The sequence below is a fragment of the Schistocerca piceifrons genome, chromosome 7, assembly GCF_021461385.2.
Source record: "Schistocerca piceifrons isolate TAMUIC-IGC-003096 chromosome 7, iqSchPice1.1, whole genome shotgun sequence".
NCBI lineage: Eukaryota > Metazoa > Arthropoda > Insecta > Orthoptera > Acrididae > Schistocerca > Schistocerca piceifrons.
Window position 1 is genome coordinate 310,820,406 of NC_060144.1, and position 12,608 is coordinate 310,833,013.

Sequence of the window (12,608 nt, forward strand, 5' to 3'; positions counted from 1 at the left end):
TACAGATACGTGGAAAAACTCATAAAGTTTTGTTCGGCTGAAGCCGCACTTCAGGTTTCTGCCGCCAGAGCGCTCGAGAGCGCAGTGAGACAAAATGGCGACAGGAGCCGAGAACGCGTATGTCGTGCTTGAAATGCACACATCAGTCAGTCATAACAGTGCAACGACACTTCAGGACGAAGTTCAACAAAGATCCACCAACTGCTAACTCCATTCGGCGATGGTGTGCGCAGTTTAAAGCTTCTGGATGCCTCTGTAAGGGGAAATCAACGGAACGGCCTGCAGTGAGCGAAGAAACGGTTGAACGCATGCGGGCAAGTTTCACGCGTCGCCCGCAGAAGTCGACGAATAAGGCAAGCAGGGAGCTAAACGTACCACAGCCGACGGTTTGGAAAATCTTACGGAAAAGGCTAACGCAGAAGCCTTACCGTTTACAATTGCTACAAGCCCTGACACCCTATGACAAAGTCAAACGCTTTGAATTTTCGGCGCGGTTGCAACAGCTCATGGAAGAGGATGCGTTCAGTGCGAAACTTGTTTTCAGTGATGAAGCAACCGACTTAACCCCATGCGATTCCTTTCTGTGGGGTTATGTGAAAGATTCAGTGTTTAAACCTCCTCTACCAAGAAACGTGCCAGAACTGCGAGCTCACATCAACGATGCTTTCGAACTCGTTGATGGGGACATGCTGCGCCGAGTGTGGGAGGAACTTGATTATCGGCTTGATGTCTGCCGAATCGCTAAAGGGGCACATATCGAACATTTGTGAATACCTAAATAAAAACTTTTTGAGTTTTTGTATGTGTGCGCAAAGCATTGTGAAAATATCTCAAATAATAAAGTTATTGTAGAGCTGTGAAATCGCTTCAATCATTTGTAATATCAGGACAGTGAACTGTGGCTATATTGACCGTAAGGCTCGTCTTAGAAGATAGGTCAACAAAGGAGAAACCTGCCTTTATATCATCTGTAGATTTGGAGATAGCTTTTGACAATGTTGACTGAAATACACTCTTTAAATTTCTGAAGGTAGCAGGCATAAAACACTGGGAGCTAAAGGTTATTTAAAACGTGTAAAGACATCACTCGGCAACTGTATGAGTCGAAGTGGACGAAGGGGAAGCAGTGGTTGAGAAGGTAGTGAGAAATGGTTGTAACCTATGCCCAGTGTTATCCAAGCAAGCTATGAAGGAAAGCAAGGAGATATTTAGAAAGGGAATTAAAGTTCAGGGAAAGGAAATAAAAATTGAGATATACCGATGACATTGTAATTCTCTCAGAGACAGCAAAGCACTCGGAAGTGCAGCTGAACGGAATGGGTAGTGTTGAACATTAACAAAAGCAAAACTATGGTAAGGGAATGTTGTCGAAATAAATCAGGCGATGCTGAGAGAGTTACATTATGAATGAGACACTAAAAGTAGGAGATCAGCTGTGCTACTTGGACAGTAAAATAACTGATGATGAACGAAGTAGAGTGGATACCAGTTGAGGAATGGCAATGGCGAAAAAGCGTTTCTGAAGAAGAAAAATTTGCTAACATCGAGTTTTATATGTGTTATGAAGTCTTTTTTGATGGCATTTGTCTAGAGTACAGCCATGTACGAAACTGAAACGTGGATGATAAGCAGTTCAGCCAAGAAAAGACTAGAAGCTCTTGAAATATGGTGTTACAAAAAAACGCTGAAATTAGGTGTGCAGATAACTTAACCAATGAGGAGATACTGAATAGAATTTTGAGAAAAGGAGTTTATATCCTAACATGATTAAGAGAAGGGATCGGTTTATATAACACATGCTGAGACATCAAGGAATCTAATTACCAATTCAATATTGGAGGAAAGTGTGGGCGGTAAAAATTACAGAGGAGACCAAGAGATGAGTGGATGCACGTCCAGATGGTTTAGTTTAGTAATGTCACGTTCCTTAGATCATTTTCACTATTATTTTATTGATATGATGTGGAACAAGTAAGATTACAAGATGTATATGCACACATGAATAGTGCTATAATTAATATTACTGAAAGTTTTAGTTCTTTACATGCAACTACATTTAGAGGTACATTTTTTTACTAGTTTTGAAACAGAAACTCGTCCATGGAATAGAAGGAATTGTCCAAAAGAAATGATTTTAAGCTAAATTTAAAACTTGATCTGCTACCTGGCAGACACTTTATGTTGTTGGGCAAATGATCAAAGATTTTTGTTTTGTTGAATAATATATTCCTTTTTGAGCAACTGACAACTTTAGTAACGGATAGTAAAGGTCATTTTTGCATCTAGTGTTGTACGTATGAGCATCACTGTTTTTTGCGAATTGAGATTAATTATTTATAACAAATTTCATTAGCAAATATATGTACTCTGATGGTGCAGTTAAAATACCTAACTCCTTGAAAAGGTGCCTACATGACGTCCTTGGGTGAACACCACTCACTATTCTCACTGCTCTCTTTTGTGCAATCAATACTTTATGTCTAAGCGGTGAGTTACCCCAGAAAACTATTCCATAAGACATTATTGAGTGGAAACATGCAAAGTACGTCAGGAGGCTGATCTGTTTATTACCAAGACTAGCGATTATACGAAGAGCAAAAGAGGCTGAACTTAATTGTTTGAGAAGCTCAGTAATATGCTTCTTTTAGTTCAAGTTGTCATCAACGTGAACACCCAAAAATTTGGAGGAATCTACCCTGTTAACTGAGCCCTGTTCATATACTACATCAATTGTCGGTATGACTATTCGGTGTACAGAACTGGATATAGTGAGTTTTTTCACAATTAAGGGAGAGTCCATTTTCTGAGAACCATTTAATAATTACTTGAAAAACATCCTAACAATATCTTCAACTGCTTTTTCTGGAGTGGGATTTATTATAACACTCATCTCATGTGCAAAAAGTATTTGTTCTTCTTGCTGAACGTTAAGTGAGAGGCAATTCACATGAATAGGGAACAGCAGAGGACCCAAAATTGAACCCTGTGAGTCTCCCTTTGTGACAACTCCCCATTCACTAGAATTTACCACCCTCCCAACATTATTTGAGTTATTCAGCACAACTTTTTGCTTTCTGTTCGTTAAGTATGATTCAAACGAGCTGTGTGTGTGGCCTTCAATTCCATAAAACCTGAGTTTTTTTAAGAGTGTAACATAATCCACACTGTCAAATGCATTGGAAAGGTCACAAAACATATCAACTGGTGATAATTTGTTACTTAGAGCTTGTACTATTTAATGGGTAAATGTGTGGAAAGATCACAAAAAATACCAACTGGCGATAATTTGTTATTTAGGGCTTGTACTATTTGATGGGTAAATGTGTAGATAGCATTCTCAGTCGAGTAACCCTTCCAGGATCCGAACTGTGACATGCTGAGTAAATTACTTTCACTTAAATGTGAGACTACTCTTCAAAACATAACTTTTTCGAATATTTTAGAACATGTAGTCAGCAATGAGATTGGTCTATAATTATTTAAGTCACTCTTGTCCCCTTTCTTATGATGAGGTTTGACAACTGCGTATATCAATCTGTCTGGAAAAATTCCCCATGCCAGTGAAGCATTACATATATCACTAAGGACTCCACTTATTAAATTAGAAAAACACTTGAAAATTCTGTTAGAGACTCCATCGACACTGCATGAGCTCTTGTTTTTCGGTATATTTATAATTCCCTTGATTTTAGTGGCGGATGTTGATGCTATTCTAAAGGCCTAAAGTCCTAGGGAATGATATTTTTAACATATTTTTTGCTTCTTCAACTGAACCATTTAATCCTATTTTTGCTGCTACATTCAGAAAGTGATTATTAAAAATAATTGCAACTTGTTAGTTACCACTCACAACACCATCATTTCCCTTTATTGCTATGGTATGCTGTGCACTGTCAGGTTGCCCCGTCTACCGTTTGACAATATTCCATATAGTTTTAATCTTATTATCCTCATTATTAATTTCTGTCAGAACACATAAGCTTCTCGACTTGTTAATGACTTCCCTTAAAAATATTACAATATATTTTGTAGTAAGCAACTAACGTCGGGTCCTGACTTGTTCTGGCCTGTACATATATTTCCCTCTTTCTCTTACACTATATCTTAATTTCCTTAGTAATCCATGGCTTACTTGACTTTGTAATGGCTTTTTTGGGTAAGGTTTCAGGAAACTAGCTCTCAAATATTGAGACAAATTTACGGTGGAACTAAGAGTAAGAGAAGGGGTCGGTTTATATGATACATCCTGAGACGTCAAGGAATCTAATTACCAGTTCAATATTGGAGGAAAGGTTGGGTGGTAAAAATTACAGAGGAGGCCAAGAGACAAGTGCATTAAGCAAGTCCAGATGGATGTGGGTTGCATTAGTGATTTGGAAATGAAAAGGCTTCCACAGGGTTGAATAGCATGGAGAACTGCATCAAGCCAATCTTCGGACTGAAGACCACAACAACAACAAGAATCGAGTTATGTTCAATAAAGATTGGTACTTACTATTTTCTAAAAATTTTACTTCAGATGTTTCCTAATTCGCACTTTTTTATCTTCAGTATATTCTCCACCCATTGTGTTTGTCCCATCACCGTTATACTCCTGGAAGATGTGAGGAAGACCTTACATTGCACGCACTTCAAACTACATCTAAATCCTTCTCTTGTAGGTTTCCATTATGAAAATGATGTCACCTATGGTCATTTTTCGCAGTGGGATAGAGGCAAAAGGTCACTCGATGCTAGGTCTGAAATGGAAGGTAAATGAGGTACTATACAAATGCGTTTTTTGCTCAAAACCTCTAACACAGTTTGGGCAATGAGAGATCTGGCACCATCATGATGAAGCTTCCAACGCCCAAGAAGTTCTTTACTCTTCTTTGAAATATGATCCTTCATCAGTTAGCTCCAGTCCTGTCCGCAGTACGCTGCAGCGTCTATAGCACCTCTTGGAACGGTAGGAGTGTATGCCATGCCTTCGTAGCTGCAGAATGTGATGACTATTGCCCTGCTCTCAGAGTTATGTCCATGCACCTTTATTTGGGGTGGTTGGCCACATTGCACACAGTCTGTGCTACTCTGTTTCATTTCTGGGTCACACCTATACACCCACGTTTCATCTGCAGAGATGATGCTTTGCCTCCCTGCAACACCTTCATTTTCAAAACATTATTTTCAATAGTGGCACTATCAACATGATTTTGCCTTTGCTGCAGAATTAATCGTAGTATCTAGCATGTTCAGCCCTGGACATGTGCAAATGTTCCTATAAAAGCATGTGAATAATTCCAATCGATTTCCTCAAAATTCATGCAAGCTGTCTGATAATCAGAAGTGGATCACTGTAAGTAATGGCTTCCCTAGTATTGATTGTTGTCTCTGTTAAGGCCGTAATAGGTGCCACTTGCCCTCGAGCAATTCGCAACTTTCCTGGCTGTATTGGAATGTCTTGTGCCAAGGAAAACAGGCTTGACGAGAGAGCATAGCAGACCAGCTGTCTTCACTTCATCATTGTTCAGGCGAACACAACATTTTATCGTGTAACGCTGCTCACGAAATGCCGAGACGTAATGAAGTTTGTAGACGCCAAAAATGCATAGCCACTTCCATTCACTTCTGCAACTTAACTGAGAGAGCAGAAGGAACAATACTTTGAGAATATGCAAAGCGTAACGCGTAGTTTTCTCAGGCGGCAGTACATGGCTGCCCTATTCACTGCAAGCTTTTCCGCGTTACCGGTAAACTCTATTGAGCATCCCTCGTATAAGTGATACGTCTGGATCAATTTGGCTAGTGTTGTGTAGCGTATTGTTGTTCCACTAAGAACCACCGAGACGAACGACCTCATTTTAAGTGTTAATCACTTACAACAGCGAGTCACATACACCAGTATTATGTGTCTCAATTTCAAATTTCCAGTATTTAATGTTAAACTTAACTACTGGTTGCTTATTTAATTGCGTGAAACTTTAACTGGGTAAGTACTTAATATAGTAGTCCAGGGTGTATACGACCCGCGACAACCGGGAGATCCGGGAAAAACCCGGGAATTTTTTCATCCGGGAGAAAACCGGGAAAAACCCGGAAATTTTTTAGAATTCCGGGAATTTTTTGGTTTTAATCTTCAGTTACATTTTTGTAAGTTTCACTGGTAAGAAACAATACTGTAATAAAGGATATTCATGTATCCCCTCACTACGGAATAATACTGCAGCAATAAAACATGGACGAGGGCAAAAAATAAATAAATAAATAAATAAAATAAAATAAAACTTAAGTTGCAAGTGAAATGCGCCATATACAATAATAAAATACAATGGTCAAAAGAAAAGTCTGCCAACAGCAAAATGTTTTAAAGGATTATGATGATTATGCAATGCTTCATAACAACAAATTGCCTCCGATGAGTGTGAATCACAACTGTTTACATTAGATGCATTTGAGCAGTTGCGAGCGGGCTCATGGGCATGCGCAGTTGAGTCGTGCATGTGTAGTACCTTCTCCCGCTACAGAAGTGTTGCTGTTAGCTGTATAAGCAGTAGCATAAAGCAGCAAATTCATATGCTTGAGCAAAAAAAACCTTGTTTCACAAAGCGCCTAGTATCCAGCGCTCGTTGGTCTGTCGATTACTCATATGATTTTGAAAAGCATCCCTGTTGATTTTGAAACATATTCTAAGTTGATAACTGAATGAATCATAAACTGATTTTTGAATGTGTGCATCGTGTACGTGATGACTCTGCCAAGGGAATCCCCGTTGCATCTAGAAATAAACTTTCCTGCAGAGAGAATGAGACGGGACTATAGGAGCTGAGCGGACTAAAGCCAAATCGGTTAATGCCAATCGCTGTTTATGTGGTTGACTGGGTTTGCGAATGATCAGCGTTGTTATAACTGCCAGCGAAATCCATAGATTCAGACTACCAGAATGGAAATAAACGACTAACGGAAATAACAAGTAAGAAAGATTATGTATTATCTTCTCGGTGTATCCAAGAAAATGAAATTTTGACAGAAAATTTTTGGTCAGACCGCTACACTAGTTAGGGCCAGTTGTACAGTCCCCGGTAGCAGCTGCCTAAGTTCTACTCTGGGAGTAGCGCGGAAAACGCGTTGTACGAACAGGTAATAACGCCCAACCGGAAAATAAACGTAGGACAATTAAACCATTGATTGTGTCAGGGTTAGTGAAGTTAACCAAAAAAAAAAAAAGTTTTGACACTGGCATGAATAGTTATAGAATTAGTGATGACAAGATTGTTAGAACGAGGAAGGAGAAGAAAGGGGGAATCACACATATTATGGAAGAATATGACGATTCCAAATTTATATAAAGATTTCGTACTACTACTTTTCGATCTCATGCTTGAGAAGCTGGAGCGTATGAATGAAATGTAAAACTATTTCCGAATCTAAAGCTTTTTGTTTGTAGTATGCCTAATAAGCATTAGATATTGGTACTTTGTGACTTATATTCTGTCGTGTTATAAAAATGACAATTTGTGCCAAAACAGTCTCGTTTATTTGGTGTGTGTTACAATGGCTGCAACGCTAGACCGACCTATTTCGTTTTATCTAGTAGGCAGTGACGAAATACACGTAATCAGCTCGAGAAACCACATCATTTTTGTCGGTCTGCTAAAGAAGTTTCGCTTTTATTAATTTTTTCCATTAAGGCAGTCAATTTATTTGAAGCGAAGTGTTTAATTCCACACTATTGGCTAGTTTCAACTGTTCGCTGCATTTCAGAAGTGGATGTTTTCATCTTCTATCACCTATGGCATTATGCCATAATAAAGAACCAAACATGAGAAAACAGTACTGCTACTCCAAGAAAATTCACATACGAATCTGCACTTTAAGCCGAATTATGCAGTTTAGTATGGTTCACGAAATTCCGATGCTTTTGGAGTATCCTCTGATGTCTTGTTTCTTTTATGACGTAATGTAAGATCTTTTAATGTTTTACATGTACGAACATACGGGCCTCCTGCATCATCGTAGCTGCGCAAGTGCGGTGACGCCTGATATTTGGCGCTCTCTGGAAAGTACTGAAACGAACCTATTTCCAACAGGTCGCGGGAAAATATTGCGAATGGTTGTTTGAAAAGCGATACTTTCAATGTAAATTTCCTTTAACGCAAGGTGAACTATATGTACGAAAGTACGATGAATTTCTTAAATCACAGAACGCTTGACTGTCATTTAAAAATCAACTCTTTGAGGACGACCATTTTGAAAAATTTCGAGTCCAGATCAGACATTTATGTCGTTATTAAATATTTTACTGGCACATGTGTGTGATGTATCTTAAAGTGTAACGCGCCGAAAAAAGATCAACATTATATGTGAAAGCTTAGCTTCTCTTGCAGCTTATTAATCTTCGAGACCAATATTATACATGAAAGCTTTGTTTTCTTGTAGCAAAACTGTGTATATTAATTTAAACGATTAACTTTCCCTATTTGTGTGTACGCGCTACTTAACAGCGATATTGCTATTGGCTGACTACTTCACGAAAATATGCAGTGTACATGTTTCTGCAGATCAAAGATCTTTCCAAAACGTATTTTATTATTTTAAGGGGGGTAGGACGTCAAACGGGCCGACTTGGAGCAGGAGAGGCACCACAGGACATTTTAATTTCCACTGTCTATACTTTTACAAGTAAATTCATAAAACTTTGTCAGCATGACCAGGAAGGATTCAGGATTCACATTCGTAGCAGCGGAAGTTCAAAAACAACAAAATAATTTTTTTACATGTGAAATTTCATCATTTTTTCACTTACTATTGGCTACATTTGTTGCTATAGGTACACTTTTCTTCATAAGCAAGAGAGAGACAGTTCGATGAATTTTGCACAGCATACAAACCATACTTACAGGTGTCTGAAACTCTAGAATCTATCTAATTTATGAAAAAATGAATGAGCTATTACGTTTTAAACTTTATGTTTAGAAAAAAAATCAAATTTTGTAGTTAATTATCTCATTTTTTACCACAGTTTTTAATAGTTTTGGAAAATTCTAGAGTTTCATACACCTGTAAGTATGGTTTGTATGCTGTGCAAAAGTCGTCAAAGAATCTCTCTTACTTGTGAAGAAAAATGTACCTATACCAAAAATGATGAAATTTCATATCTAAAAAAGAATTTATTTTGTTATGTTTTTGCACTTCCACTGTTATGAGTGTGAATCCTGAATCCTTCCTGGTCATGCTGACAAAGTTTTATGAATTTGTTTGTAAAAGTATAGACAGTAGAAAATAAAATGTCCTGTGGTGCCTCTCCTGCTCCAAGTCGGCCCGTTTGACCTCCTACCCCCCTTAATTGAGTTTCGGTTTTTAAGGGCCGGGAAATTCTACATCGATGTATAGAACCATAACCATTCAAAGGATTGATAAGTTTTACGGTTCCGAGGAAAAGTATACTATCACATAACACGGAAAAAGTATATTCTCATCCGGGAGAAGGTGTATTTTTAACAGGGAAATACGGGAATTTTTTTTCTTGTCAACGTATACACCCTGAGTACACTTTAAGATAGAAAAAAAGACGCACCACGAAGGAATTATCTAAATGTGACGGAAGTCGGTAGATGTGGTGTACATATAAAGGCAAGCAAATGCTTGCAGTTTCAGAAAAAATTGATGATTTTTTCAAGAGAAAGAGCTTCATGAATTGAACAAATTAATAATGCGTTGCTTCACCTCTGGTCCTAACGCAAGCAATTATTCGTCTTGGCATTGATTGGCGGAGTTGTTGGATGTCCTCCTGAGGGATGTCGTGCCAAATTCTGTCCAAATGGCGAGTTACATCATCAAAATACTTAACCAGAAGGAGGGCCCTGCTTATAATGCTCCAAACGTTCTCAATTTGGGAGAGGTGCAGCGACCTTGCTGGCTAAGGTAGGGTGTGTTAAGCATGGAGACAAGCAGCAGAAACTCTCATTGAGTGCTAGTGGGAATTATGTTGCTGAAATGTAAGCCCAGCATGGCTTGCCATGAAGGGCAACAAAACGGGCAGTAGAATATCGTCGACGGACCGTTGTGCTGTAAGGATGCACTGGATGACAACCAGAGGAGTCCTGCTACGAAATGAAATGGCATCCCGAACTATTACTCCTGGTTGTTGGGCCATATGGCAGGCGAAATTCAGGTTGGTATCCCACCGCTGTAAGGGGCGTCTTCAGACACGTCTTCACTGGTCATATGGGCTCAGTTCCAAGCGGGATTCATCACAGAAGACAGTTCTATTCCAGTCAGTAAGATTCCAGGCCGAAGCCCAGGACACGGGTGGGATACCAACCTGACTATCGCCCACTGCATGGCCCGACAACCAGAAGTGATGGTCTGGGGTGTCATTTCAATTCATTTGGTTGTAATCCGCGGGATCCTGCAACACAGCGGTAAGCTGACAAATTCTACAACCCACTTTGTTGCCCCTTATGCTAAGCCATACTGATCATGCATTTCAGCAAGATAATGCCCATCCGCACAAGCCGAGAGTTTCTTCTGCTTGTCCTCACGCTTGCCAAACTTTGTCTTGGCCGACAAGATCATTGGATCACTTTGGAAATGAGAAGGTTTGAAGCATTATGGGCAGGGCCCTCCAATCAGCTCGGAGTTTTTCGTCACGAGCTGATCTTTGGTATCACGGAATAGCACTCGATTCCACGACTGCGATACTGTAGCGAATCTATGTGTAGTGTTGGCTGAAGAGCCAACCCCGTGTTACTAGAGGAGGCCGAAATGCACGCGATTTAGTTCACGCAGGCTGGCGTGAGGAGGGAAGGACTACACTGACGTGAGGTCTGGAACATGACAAGGAGTTAGAATTCAGAAGGCGGACGTAATTAGTGTGATACTTAACTTTAATCCATTAATGATGAACGTCGCTCTTGACGGTACATGTTTCACAATATTGTCTGTTCAGAATTCATTCTAATTACTGAATATGGAGCATTGCTAGGTCGTAGCAAATGACGTAGCTGAAGGCTTTGCTAAACTATCGTCTCGGCAAATGAGAGCGTAAGTAGACAGTGAACCATCGCTAGCAAAGTCGGCTGTACAACTGGGGCGAGTGCTAGGGAGTCTCTCTAGACCTGCCGTGTGGCGGCGCTCGGTCTGCAATCACTGATAGTGGCGACACGCGGGTCCGACGTATACTAACGGACCGCGGCCGATTTAAAGGCTACCACCTAGCAAGTGTGGTGTCTGGCGGTGACACCACACTATGTCCTAGGTGCTCCAGCACAGTCTATGAACTAGACAAAGATGTAGTCAAGATGATGGCATTCACCTGATGAACTTCATGCTGCTTGCCGCCAAGCATCTGCCGATGGAGAAGCTAACTGTCTACCAACCAGTGGCGGATAGATAGGGCGGGGGGGGGGGGGGGGGGGGGGAAGAGGAGTCGCGGGGCGTGCTCCCTTTCCCCAGTCCCCGACCCCGACCCCCTTCCGCGGGGCCTCCCGCATTGACACCCGCGCCGCCCCCGCCAGTCAGCCCGCACACTACTAGTTAGTTTCTTTCAGCAGCCGACTCGACTGAATCGAGTTATCGAGTAGTTGTACTTTCCTATGTAGCACGCGCGCCCGCGTCATCGTATTTTATACGTTCCTGTCTGGCACAGAGATAGCTAACACACACCTACGAGAAAAGTCGCGACCATTCTAGTGATCTCGATACGTTATTCTGTCTGTCATCTGTTCGAGAAAAGTCGCCAATATTCCACTGCTTTCTTGTACAGAGTACAATGGAGGAGGATGGATTTAATGGTTTAGCTCTGTTGAACACTCACACTGACACTGATTGTCCAGTTGAAGATGTAATTAACCGATTCGCCAGGAAGAGCAAGCGCATAGAATTCATCATTTAAAGAAGAGAACCACAATTGTAACAATTATATCATCAGATGTCACTGTCTTATATATGTGTATAATCAGAATGAAATTTTCACTCTACAGCGGAGTGTGCGCTGATATGAAACTTCCTGGCAGATTAAAACTGTGTGCCGGACCGAGACTTGAACTCGGGCCTTTGCCTTTGCGGGCAAGTGCTCTACCGACTGAGCTACCCAAGCACGCCTCACGCCCCGTCCTCACAGCTTTAATTCCGCCAGTACCTCGTCTCCTACCTTCCAAACTTCACAGAAGCTCTCCTGTGAACCTTGCAGAACTAGCACTCCTGGAAGAAAGGATATTGCGAAGACATGGCTTAGCCCCAGCCTGGGGGCAAAGGCCCGAGTTCAAGTCTCGGTCCGGCACACAGTTTTAATCTGCCAGGAAGTTTCACGTGTATAATCAGTTTAAATAGATCTTTCCTAACCTTTGCCTGTGATCTGATGATGATTTTTTTTTTTTTTTTTTTTTTTTTTTTTTTTTTTTTTTTTTTTTTTTTTTTTTTTACAGTGTAAGTAAAGGTAGCTCAAGATATCTTTAGCGCGTCCTCCTTGAGGGTTTTCTGTATCCGTCACTACTACCAACAACACCACATAACAGAGTGCTGCCAATACCGGACTTCCGCGCGGAAGCCAGCAGCAGGGACTCTTGGGATCCACATTCCTCTTCAACACTCAGGTGGCTTCGGGTGCTGTAACCTACCAGGGGTAGGTA

General features: G+C 40.7%; 1 protein-coding gene across 1 annotated transcript in view; it reads left to right on the forward strand.

The window, feature by feature from the left end:
- The window catches only part of LOC124805098 (UDP-glucosyltransferase 2-like), a 129,831-nt gene that overhangs the window by 51,430 nt on the left and 65,793 nt on the right, over window positions 1–12,608 (forward strand). The window lies entirely within an intron of this gene.